The following is a 12,082-nucleotide window of genomic DNA, read 5'->3' as shown; positions in this document are numbered from 1 at the left end:
GTCTTTAGATTATCGTTGCAGATACTGCGTTGTTCAGTAGTCGTGAGATTACTAGCACTAGGTCCTATGTATATAAAGCGTCATGTTGCTGGCCAGTTGCAGCGAGTAAGCAAACCGTGGTGGGCGAGAATAGTAGTGACTGAGGGAGGATGGGGCCTCCATTCACCTGCCGCCAGCTGTTACATGCTGCATTCGATAGGCCACTAGAGAGCAACAGGCTAATAAGGCGAGGGTCTGACTCTGCCGATGTACCAAATTCCAATCATACGGTGAAAACACTACACTCGGTTCCAGATTAGTAGCAGAAAATGTGATACAGCTTTAAATCCATGATAAAGAGACGATTCCAATAAAACCATCACCACACTTGTACGACCAATATTAGCAATTAAGATAAAATCTTCTGGGTTGTTAGGCCGCATCACAATTTTTCTGAGTGATCGATACTCCGACCCCTCTGCTGGGATCTTCTTCAGAACCTTGGGTGTCTACTGTTGATGGAAGAAATATGACGTGGCATAGCAACCTATAAGATTTTAACAACAGTGACAAGGCCGTCTGCAGACTTAGAGAATTAGCAATGTTGTTAATGTTTCTGTTTAAAATTGTTTATAACAAAAGCTACGCGCAAGACACATATACATATGATACGGCAACTGAAAGACCACAAACTCAAGTATAAAATGAGCATATTTAACATAGCAATAAATTAGATATTTATCATAAATAAATTACTGTACAATTGTATCAGAAGTACCAAAACAAAATTTTACCCACTGTTACACGAAAAGATCGGATTCTGTGTTAAATATTTATTCTACTGTTTCTAATTTTGTACTTATTTAATTAGAAATTTGTGAATCAATGTTCGTAAAACATCTATTTGTCAAGACAATGAGGGATTAGCGAAAAGAATAAAGAGGCTTACTTAACCAGCAATCATCGTTCCAGTTTCTCAGGCCTCCATCCGAGTGGATGTGTTGAATTTCCGCTATGTTTTGTAGTATTACTTTTCATTAGAGAAACAAATCTGTCTCTCTCATACACAAAGTGTATAAGAATATTCTTTAACTAGAGATTTCTTTTGCTTATACTGAGGAGCCACTTATACGATTTCCAATCTTTTCTGTAACAAGAAATTTCTCTTCTTTCCTCGAAACTCTCTCTTATCTGTAGCTTTACTGGGCGGAAGCATGATATTGTGGTGTCACAGCCAGACACCACACTTGCTAGATGGTAGCCTTTAAATCGGCCGCGGTCCGTTAGTATACGTCGGACCCGCGTGTCGCCACTATCAGTGATTGCAGACCGAGCGCCGCCACACGGCAGGTCTAGAGAGACTTCCTAGCACTCGCCCAGTTGTACAGCCGACTTTGCTAGCGATGGTTCACTGACAAATTACGCTCTCATTTGCCGAGACGATAGTTAGCATAGCCTTCAGCTACGTCATTTGCTACGACCTAGCAAGGCGCCATTATCAATTGCTATTTATCTTGTGATGCATCTACCGTCAGACCGATGTTCACCAATTATGGATTAAAGTTAAGTATTACAGAAGCTACGTACCTTTTTTGCTAGTCTCAATTCCTTGTCATTTTCCAGACCTCACGCCAGCCTGCGTGAGCTTAAACGCGTGCCCTTCGGCCTCCCGTCCTAGTGGATTGGCTGTCTTGCCAGTCCACAAAAGATATAAGTTCTTATCTGTACGCTGCTTTCTGAATAAAGACCGATATAATCTATTAAACAGTGTTTTATTTCGTAGAAATGTTTGAAAATACGTTATTTCCACGTCATTAATCAGTCAGAGCTATAAACTGATGTTGTCGCAGCAGGATGACTTAAATACACTACTGCCCATTAAAATTGCTGCACCAACAAGAAATGCAGATGATAAACGGGTATTCATTGGACAAATATATTATACTAAAACTGACATGTGATTACATTTTCAGGCAATTTGGGTGCATAGATCCTGAGAAATCAGTACCCAGAACAACCACCTCTGGCCGTAATAACGGTCTCGATACGGCTGGGCATTGGGGTGTACAGGTACAGCTGCACATGCAGCTGCAACACGATACCCCAGTTCATCAAGAGTACCGACTGGCGTATTCTGACGAGCCATTTGCTCGGTCACCATTGATCAGACGTTTACAGTTGGTGAGGGATCTGGAGAAAGTGCTGGCCAGGGCAGCAGTCGAACATTTTCTGTATCCAGAAAGGCCCGTACAGGACCTGCAACATGCGGTCGTGCATTACCCTGCTGAAAAGTATGGTTTCGCAGGGATCGAATGAGGGTAGAGCCACGGGTCGTAACACATCTGAAATGTAACGTCCACTGTTCAAAGTACCGTCAATGCAAACACGAGGTGACCGAGACGTGTAACCAATGGCACCTCATACCATCGCACTGGGTGATACGCCAGTATGACAATGACGAATACACGCTTCCAATGTGCGTCCACCGTGATGTCCCCAAACACGGGTGCGACCATCATGATGCTGTAAACAGACCCTGGATTCATCTGAAAAAATTGCCATTCGTGCAGCCGTGTTCGTCGTTGAGTACACCATCGCAGGCGCTCCTGTCTGTGATGCAGCGTCAAGGGTAACCGCAGCCGTGGGCTCCGAGCTGATAGTCCATGCTTCTGCAAACGTCGTCGAACTGTTCGTGCAGGTGGTTGTTGTCTTGCAAACGCCCCCATCTGTTGACTCAGGGATCGAGACGTGGCTGCACTATCTGTTACAGCCATGCGGATAAGACGCCTGTCATCTCGACTGCTAGTGATACGAGGCCCTTGGGATCCAGCACGGCGTTCCGTATTACCATCCTGAACCCAACAATTCCATATTCTGGTAACAGTCATTGGATCTCGACCAACGCGATCAGCAATGTCACGATACGATAAACCGCAATCACGGCAGGCTACAATCCGACCTTTATCAAAGACGGAAACGTGATGGTAGGCATTTCTCCTCCTTACACGAGGTATCACAACAACGTTTCACCAGGCAACGCCGGTGAACTGCTGTTTGTGTCTGAGAAATCGGTTGGAACCTTTCCTCATGTCAGCACGTTGTAGGTGTCGCCACCGGCGTCAACCTTGTATGAATGCTCTGAAAAGCTAATCATTTGCATATCACAGTATCTTCTTCCTGTCGGTTAAATTTCGTGACTGTAGCACGTCATCTTCCTGGTGTAGCAATTTTAATGGCCAGTGGTGTATCATTGCAACAGCATTTTAATAACAATAAAATTTGAGCCTCATGTCAGCTCTTTCGTTAATCATTCTCGCCTTAGAGAAAGAACCTATGTTTGTCAGAACCGTATTCCGATTCTACTAATCTTTTGTACGATGTAAGATTTTCATTGAAGTTTCTGGTCAAATGTCACTGAACAATGACAGCAGCTTCCCACAATGCAGTGGCGTGAACATCCATTAGGCATATAAAGATTTTTCCTGTGTATAATTTTCTCTAACAAGAACGCGCATTTCAACTGGCAACCGTGACAGAACGACCGTTGTAGAATATTAAATATATATTGTTATTACCATTGTACCTTCTTTTTCCCTGCACATCAATCAACGAGCCCAGAAACATGCTTGAACGGAAGGAGAATAATTAAAAGTGATACTATAGTTTCTATAAGATGATGAGAATTTGAACGGAGCCACCTTGATGAAAGCCCGGGAAGGTTTCACCAGCAGTGTACGCCGGGTAAGTCTACATTCAAATAAGTCATTACTATTAGTGGTTCACGGTTGTGTAATTAAAAGTTAATGATATTCAGTGGCAATTGTCCATAAGTGAAAATTGTAAATATTCAGAATATTTAAAAGTCGTAAAGAATTACGTTCTTAATACAGTTGTCAGCCATGCGCTTACTCTTTCCACTAGAGCTGTCAGTCACATGTCCGAGGTTTCAAATAAGTGAGGAGAGCAAGTATCGTTTTTGGAAGCTTTCATCTGGTTGCGTAAGGTTGTTGGTAGGAGAGAGTGGCCAGAGAGCCGAATGTGTTCAGATGTGTCCGTGTTATGTTTATTTCGAAGTGCACCGATTCGGGACTTAGCTGCTTTCCATGGAACAGATTGGGACGTGGAGAATATTTGAACAGAATGAGGCAATATAGACATTAGTTACTTAACTCTGCTTTAAAGAATTTGTAACTGCAATTAGAGTTGAATGAACTTGTTAAATCATATAAACTTATTCAGATTAAGTATTTGATGCTGTGCAAAATTACTTTGGCATATATTAGTCATTGCCTGCGTATACACTGCTTGCTTTACTAGATCAGTTGTTTCAAATCTAGTTTGTTTCTCTGTGTGTAATATTAGTTTGCGTAAGGCCACCATTCAGTGTAACTTGTTTTCTTGTGCTACATAAAACTGAGAGTGAATCTTAATTCATCGCCGGCCGCGATGGTCTAGCGGTTCTAGGCGCGCAGTCCGGAACCGCGCGACTGCTACGGTCGCAGGTTCGAATCCTGCCTCGGGCATGGATGTGTGTGATGTCCTTAGGTTAGTTAGGTTTAAGTAGTTCTAAGTTCTAGGGGACTGATGACCACAGATGTTAAGTCCCATAGTGCTCAGAGTTATCTGAACCATCTTAATTCATCATTTTCCTAAGAGACTGTCCCTATATAATTTTATTTAATATCTTACATTTATTAGCCTTTGCAAGGTATTCATTGATTTTACATTAGGCTGGGCTCTCATTATTTAAAAGATTTGATTACACCAAGCTGCGACACCGCACAAGGAGCCATTAAACTAATACATGGTTACAAGAGGGCATGCTGAAAATAAATGGCTTCTAATTTTTTTATGTTAAAGCTTTTTAAATAAAGTAAACGTTATTAACATGCTCTATCTTTATTCTTCATGTCTACGTATTTGCAGCGCTCTACCGCTAGAGCGTGTAGCATGTAAGATGGCGGAGTGTGACGTAACTAACTCTGTGCGTGAGAAACAGCGTAATGTAATCGATTTTTGAATTCGAAAAGTTCATCCACTCAGGGAGCACTCTCTGCTTCGGCGTGACAATGCCAGAACACACACGACCGCTGGCGACATCCTCAACAATGTAGGGTTCACTGTCATCAACCATCGTCCATACTTTCCCAACTTCGGCCCATCCGATTTCCGTCTGTTTCCAAAATTTGAAAACTCCTTCTAGGGCTTCATTTTGAAAGTGATGACGAAATGCAAACAGAGGTGAGGTTGTTATTCCGTCAACAAACTCAAATATTCTACAGTGACGTTATCAGTAGTGTGGTCTCTCGTTGGAAGAAATGTGTTCGTCACCGAGGTGACTACGAGAAATAAATGTGTAGACCTACTTTTGTTTTATCTAAAAAGCCTTAAGTTTACACACAAAAAATTCGGAGACATTAATTCTCGGTGCACATTGGTACGCTCGCCCTCTAGTCGTTAGGTAGCAAAAAATCGGTTTCATCTGACGATTAATCACACTTCATTTACTTGATACTGTAAACCATCTGGAACGTTGCTCGGTAATAATTTGACATGTAAATATGTTATACACAACTGCAACCAACTGCAAAACCGGTTCATGTAATAAAGCATTATTATTGAAAAAAAGTGACTGGTAGCAGTTGTGTATAACTTATTTACATTTAATATACAGTCACGGTTCTAAAATATCCGTAATGTATAAGCATAATAATTTGACAACTCTAACTTTATAGTTAGGAATACATTGTTACCTCGGTAGTGCAACTCGCCTGCCTCCCCGTGGTTAGGGACGGGTACTCGCCACAAGGGATGTGTTAAGTGCCAGAAAGTAGATAACATGTTACAGGATATACTCCAAAGTAGAACGAAAACCACAATAATAGTGTTAAAAAATGGTTCAAATGGCTCTGAGCACTATGGGACTTAACATCTGAGGTCATCAGTGCCCTAGAACTTAGAACTACTTAAACCTAACTAACCTAAGGACATCACACACATCCATGCCCGAGGCAGGATTCGAACCTGCGACCGTAGCGGACGCGTGATTCAAGACTGAAGCGCCTAGAACCGCTCGGCCACCCCGGCCGTCCGATAGTGTTAAAGAACTTACTGTTGCGTGTGTAGTACAGCTCCTTAATTATGTTAAGGAAGAGGCTTTCTTCTTCTTTCTGCGTTACAGCCTTCTAGGCAACCACGTTCCAGTTTCATTTTATTTATGTTTCATTTTTCTTTCCTTTCCTTCCAGTATTCCCTCATTACTGCACCGTATTTCTTTTTCCATTCTTCAGCCCACGTTGTGCCTATTTTTTCTTCATTCCTCCTAAGGAAATTTTCCATTTTTAAATCTTTTCTTGTAAACAATTTCATTTATACACTCCTGGAAATTGAAATAAGAACACCGTGAATTCATTGTCCCAGGAAGGGGAAACTTTATTGACACATTCCTGGGGTCAGATACATCACATGATCACACTGACAGAACCACAGGCCCATAGACACAGGCAACAGAGCATGCACAATGTCGGCACTAGTACAGTGTATATCCAGCTTTCGCAGCAATGCAGGCTGCTATTCTCCCATGGAGACGATCGTAGAGATGCTGGATGTAGTCCTGTGGAACGGCTTGCCATGCCATTTCCACCTGGCGCCTCAGTTGGACCAGCGTTCGTGCTGGACGTGCAGACCGCGTGAGACGACGCTTCATCCAGTCCCAAACATGCTCAATGGGGGACAGATCCGGAGATCTTGCTGGCCAGGGTAGTTGACTTACACCTTCTAGAGCACGTTGGGTGGCACGGGATACATGCGGACGTGCATTGTCCTGTTGGAACAGCAAGTTCCCTTGCCGGTCTAGGAATGGTAGAACGATGGGTTCGATGACGGTTTGGATGTACCGTGCACTATTCAGTGTCCCCTCGACGATCACCAGTGGTGTACGGCCAGCGTAGGAGATCGCTCCCCACACCATGATGCCGGGTGTTGGCCCTGTGTGCCTCGGTCGTATGCAGTCCTGATTGTGGCGCTCACCTGCACGGCGCCAAACACGCATACGACCATCATTGGCACCAAGGCAGAAGCGATTCTCATCGCTGAAGACGACACGTCTCCATTCGTCCCTCCATTCACGCCTGTCGCGACACCACTGGAGGCGGGCTGCACGATGTTGGGGCGTGAGCGGAAGACGGCCTAACGGTGTGCGGGACCGTAGCCCAGCTTCATGGAGACGGTTGCGAATGGTCCTCGCCGATACCCCAGGAGCAACAGTGTCCCTAATTTGCTGGGAAGTGGCGGTGCGGTCCCCTACGGCACTGCGTAGGATCCTACGGTCTTGGCGTGCATCCGTGCGTCGCTGCGGTCCGGTCCCAGGTCGACGGGCACGTGCACCTTCCGCCGACCACTGGCGACAACATCGATGTACTGTGGAGACCTCACGCCCCACGTGTTGAGCAATTCGGCGGTACGTCCACCCGGCCTCCCGCATGCCCACTATACGGCCTCGCTCAAAGTCCGTCAACTGCACATACGGTTCACGTCCACGCTGTCGCGGCATGCTACCAGTGTTAAAGACTGCGATGGAGCTCCGTATGCCACGGCAAACTGGCTGACACTGACGGTGGCGGTGCACAAATGCTGCGCAGCTAGCGCCATTCGACGTCCAACACCGCGGTTCCTGGTGTGTCCGCTGTGCCGTGCGTGTGATCATTGCTTGTACAGCCCTCTCGCAGTGTCCGGAGCAAGTATGGTGGGTCTGACACACCGGTGTCAATATGTTCTTTTTTCCATTTCCAGGAGTGTATTACGTCATTTGTCTTTCATTACATATTTGAAGTTTCTTTTCGTTAGTCATCATCACCAATTTCGTAAATATGAGCAAATAATAGAAATCTTGTCTTCCTCAAAGTTTCTGACACGTTTCCCATATCCTGATAAATTTCACTGTTACTCTTTAATTTTTAAAGTGACAAGTATTTAGAGGACCTAATCTTCTACTTACAAATCTTCTCTCCAGTTGGCTTTCGTTTCGGGATCTTCGGTCGACACGGCTGGCATTGTCAAAGATTCACACTCCTTCGCTCGTGACGCCACCAGCAATCCAGAGTGAACGTTTCACAACGCTAGTCACTCGTGCTGGCGAAGCGTCAGGAAAGTCGTTAAACAAACGTCTGTCGAAAATATCGAGACGAAAGTTAAAGGGCAATATCTCAACAAGTAAGCAAGAAAACCTCAACACATTTATACTTCCATCTAGTACTTCTAACTTTTCAAGCTTATAATTCAGCACAAAGAGTTTGTAGACATGTAGTCGTTACAGGTTCACTACTGACTTGCTGTGCTTTATTTCAGCGTTTTGGGATAAGTAATCTTTTGTTCCGGCACTGTTCGTTTTATATCATAAGTTCTTTCCATCTTTTAGAAGATTTTTCTAATATTTTTTCTTGGATTGTTTTCCCCAGATGCCTGGCGCGGTGGCCGAGCGGTTCTAGGCGCTTCAGTCCGGAACCGCGCGACTGCTACGGTCGCAGGTTCGAATTCTGCCTCGGACATGGATGTGTGTGATGACCTTAGGTTAGTTAGGTTTAAGTAGTTCTAAGTTCTAGGGCTGGTTCAAATGGCTCTGAGCACTATGCGACTTAACTTCTGAGGTCATCAGTCGCCTAGAACTTAGAACTAATTAAAACTAACTAACCTAAGGACATCACACACATCCATGCCCGAGGCAGGATTCGAACCTGCGACCGTAGCGGACACGCGGTTCCAGACTGAAGCGCCTTTAACCGCACAGCCACACCGGCCGGCTAAGTTCTAGGGGACTGATGACCTCAGATATTAAGTCCCATAGTGCTCATAACCATTTGAACCATTTTCCCCCCAAATAGGTGGAATTCTATACGTTTTCTATCGGTGCTGTACCCGTTCTTAAAAACTCTGGGCCATTTATACCATTGTCATTAATTTTTGTTTACTCTGCAATATTCTATAGGCTGCCATGTTGGTTGTCTCTTCCAGGATGTACACTTACACTGTTGCCCTCGTTAAGCTTCCAGAAAAAATGTCAAAACAATCTGCAAATTCAAGGCGATTTATTGAAACACCTTCGTTCTTCCTTCCCACCGCAAGCGGTATTACTTTTTATTCGTCAAGTTTCTCATCTTAAATTTTCCAAGATGCAAGTGAAGTGACCAGGACGGTAACTGTGCTCCGTCTGTAATGAGATGTGAGAAACTCTGAAACTGGCCTACTTGTTTCACTTTTCGACAACGACCCTCGCGCAGAACAGCGGTTCGCCGCCGCCGCTCCGGCGCGTCCCGGCCCCGTCTCCAAGGGCGGAGGAGGGAGCGCAGACGGGAAGAGGATAAGCGTGACGCCCAGACTGGAGCGCCGGTCGTCGACTCGGGTGGCGCCCTGGCCCGTGTCTCCGGCGGCGTCATCACCGTTGCCCTGCAGTAGCTGCTTACGTCATCACGGCACGACTGTCTTCCCGTCCTGTCGCTCTACAGGCAACAGATTGTCTATCTTTACTACCCTGCCACATTCACGCACTGGATACCACATTATTACTTGATCGCACATTTATGGACAAATTGTCTTGGGTAGGCATTGCAGTATATTGCACAGAGGTCACTGGCCATTAAAACTGCTACACCACGAAGATGCCCTGCTACAGACGCGAAATTTAACCGACAGGAAGAAGATGCTGTGATGTGTAAATGATTAGCTTTTCGGAGCATTCACACAAGGTTGGCGCCGGTGGCGACACCTACAACGTGCTGACATGAGGAAAATTTCCAACCGATTTCTCAGACACAATCAGAAGTTGACCGGCGTTACCTGGTGAAACGTTGTTGTGATCCCTCGTGTAAGGAGGAGAAATCCGTACCATCACGTTTCCGACTTTGATAAAGGTCGCATTGTAGCCTATCGCGATTGCGGTTTATCGTATCGCGACATTGCTGCTCGCATTGGTCGAGATCCAATGACTGTTAGCAGAATATGGAATCTGTGGGTTCAGGAGGGTAATACGGAACGCCGTGCTGGATCCCAACGGCCTCGCATCACTAGCAGTCGAGATGACAGGCATCTTACCCGCATGGCTGTAACGGATCGTGCAGCCACGTCTCGATCCCTGAGTCAACAGGTGGGGACGTTTGCAAGACAACAACCATCTGCACGAACAGTTCGACAACGTTTGCAGCAGCATGGACTATCAGCTCGGAGACCATGGCTGCGGTTATCCTTGACGCTGCATCACAGACAGGAGCGCCTGCGATGGTGTACTCAACGACGAACCTGGGTGCACGAATGGCAAAATGTCATTTTGTCGGATGAATCCAGGTTCTGTTTACAGCATCATGATGGTCGCATCCGTGTTTGGCGACATCGCGGTGAACGCACATTGGAAGCGTGTATTCGTCATCGCCATATTGGCGTATCATCCTGCGTCATGATATGGGGTGCCATTGGTTACACGTCTCGGTCACCTTGTGTTCGCAATGACGGCTCTTTGAACAGTGGACGTTACATTTCGAATGTGTTACGACCCGTGGCTCTACCCTTAATTCGATCCCTGCGAAACCCCACATTTCAGCAGGATAATGCACGACCGCACGTTGCAGGTACTGTACGGGCCTTTCTGGATACAGAAAATGTTCGACTGCTGCTCTGGCCAGCACATTCTCTAGATCTCTCACCAATTGAAAACGTCTGGTCAATGGTGGCCTAGCAACTGGCTCGCCACAATACGCCAGTCACTACTCTTGATGAACTGTGGTATCGTGTTGATGCTGCATGGGCAGCTGTACCTGTACACGCCATCCAAGCTCTGTTTGACTCAGTGCCCAGGTGTATCAAGATCGTAATTACGGCCAGAGTTGGTAGTCCTGGGTACTGATTTCTCAGAATCTATGCAACCAAATTGCTTAAAAATGTAGTCACATGTCAGTTATAGCATAATATATTTGTCCAATGAATACCCGATTATCATCTGCATTTCTTCTTGGTTTAGCAATTTTAACGGTCAGTAGTGATACAGAAGGCGGTAGTATCCCATACACAAGGCAGGAAAGGGCTGTGCATTGGAGGAGCACTATGGGACTTAACTTCTCACGTCGTCAGTCCCCTAGAACTTATAACTACTTAAACCTAACTAACCTAAGGACACCACACACATCCATGCCCGAGGCAGGATTCTAACCTAAGACCGTAGCGGTCACACGGTTCCAGACTGAAACGACCGAGAGCAGCGGCGTTTGCGTAGAGTTGACAAGCAACAAATAATCGCAGAAATCAAAGTGGGACATATGACGAAGTGTCCTTTGGTGTTGAAGGGCTACGGCAGCAGACGATTGGCACGAGTGCGTTTGCTGAAAGCACATCACCTGCACCGCCTCTGCTAGGCTCAGAACCATACCAGTTGGACCGTAGGCGACTGAAATGGCCTGGTAAGATGTGTCCCGATATCAGCTGCTAAGAGCGGATGATAGGGTTCGTGTGTGGTGCAGACTCGACGAAGGCATGGATCCATGTATTCAACAAGTCAACGTGCAAGTGGCGGTGGCGCCACAATGACGTGCGCTATATTTACAAGAAATTGAACTGATTATTGGTTGGAAACTTTGTGGGCATTTGCAGCGGTTCATGCAATTCATGCTCCCAAACAACGATGTCATGTCATCTGGCCACAATTACTCGCGATTGGTTTGAAGAACTTTCTGCACAACTAGAGGGAATGATTTGGCCAACAGATCGTCCGACATGAATCCGATTGAACGTTTTGGTCAGTTCGTGCACATCATCCTGCATCGGTAACAGTTCTGCAATTATGGAGGCAGCATGACTCAATATTTCTGCACGTGTGGTGGATGGATCAACATTTCTGCACGGGACTTCCAGCGACATGTTGAGTCCACGCAACGCCGAGTTGCTGCACTACGCCGGGAAAAAGGAGGTCCGACAAGATCTTAGGAGGTACCCGACGGCTTCTGTCACGTCGGTGCATATAACCCTGCAACCCAGTCCATCAATCGTGGATAGCAGCATCGGGAGCAGAAACTATCAAAGAGACGTAGTTACTTGCTGATCACGCAGACCGAACCAGAAACCG

At 45.8% G+C, this 12,082-nt stretch overlaps 1 protein-coding gene across 1 annotated transcript in view; it reads right to left on the bottom strand.

Moving 5' to 3' along the window:
- Positions 1 to 12,082, bottom strand: part of LOC124595593 (alpha-(1,3)-fucosyltransferase 7-like) — a 333,813-nt gene that overhangs the window by 188,249 nt on the left and 133,482 nt on the right. The window lies entirely within an intron of this gene.

This window comes from Schistocerca americana, chromosome 2 (genome assembly GCF_021461395.2).
Source record: "Schistocerca americana isolate TAMUIC-IGC-003095 chromosome 2, iqSchAmer2.1, whole genome shotgun sequence".
In the NCBI taxonomy this organism is placed as follows: Eukaryota; Metazoa; Arthropoda; class Insecta; order Orthoptera; family Acrididae; genus Schistocerca; species Schistocerca americana.
The sequence above is the reverse complement of the archived record's forward strand: the minus strand, read 5'-3'. Positions and strand labels throughout refer to the sequence as shown.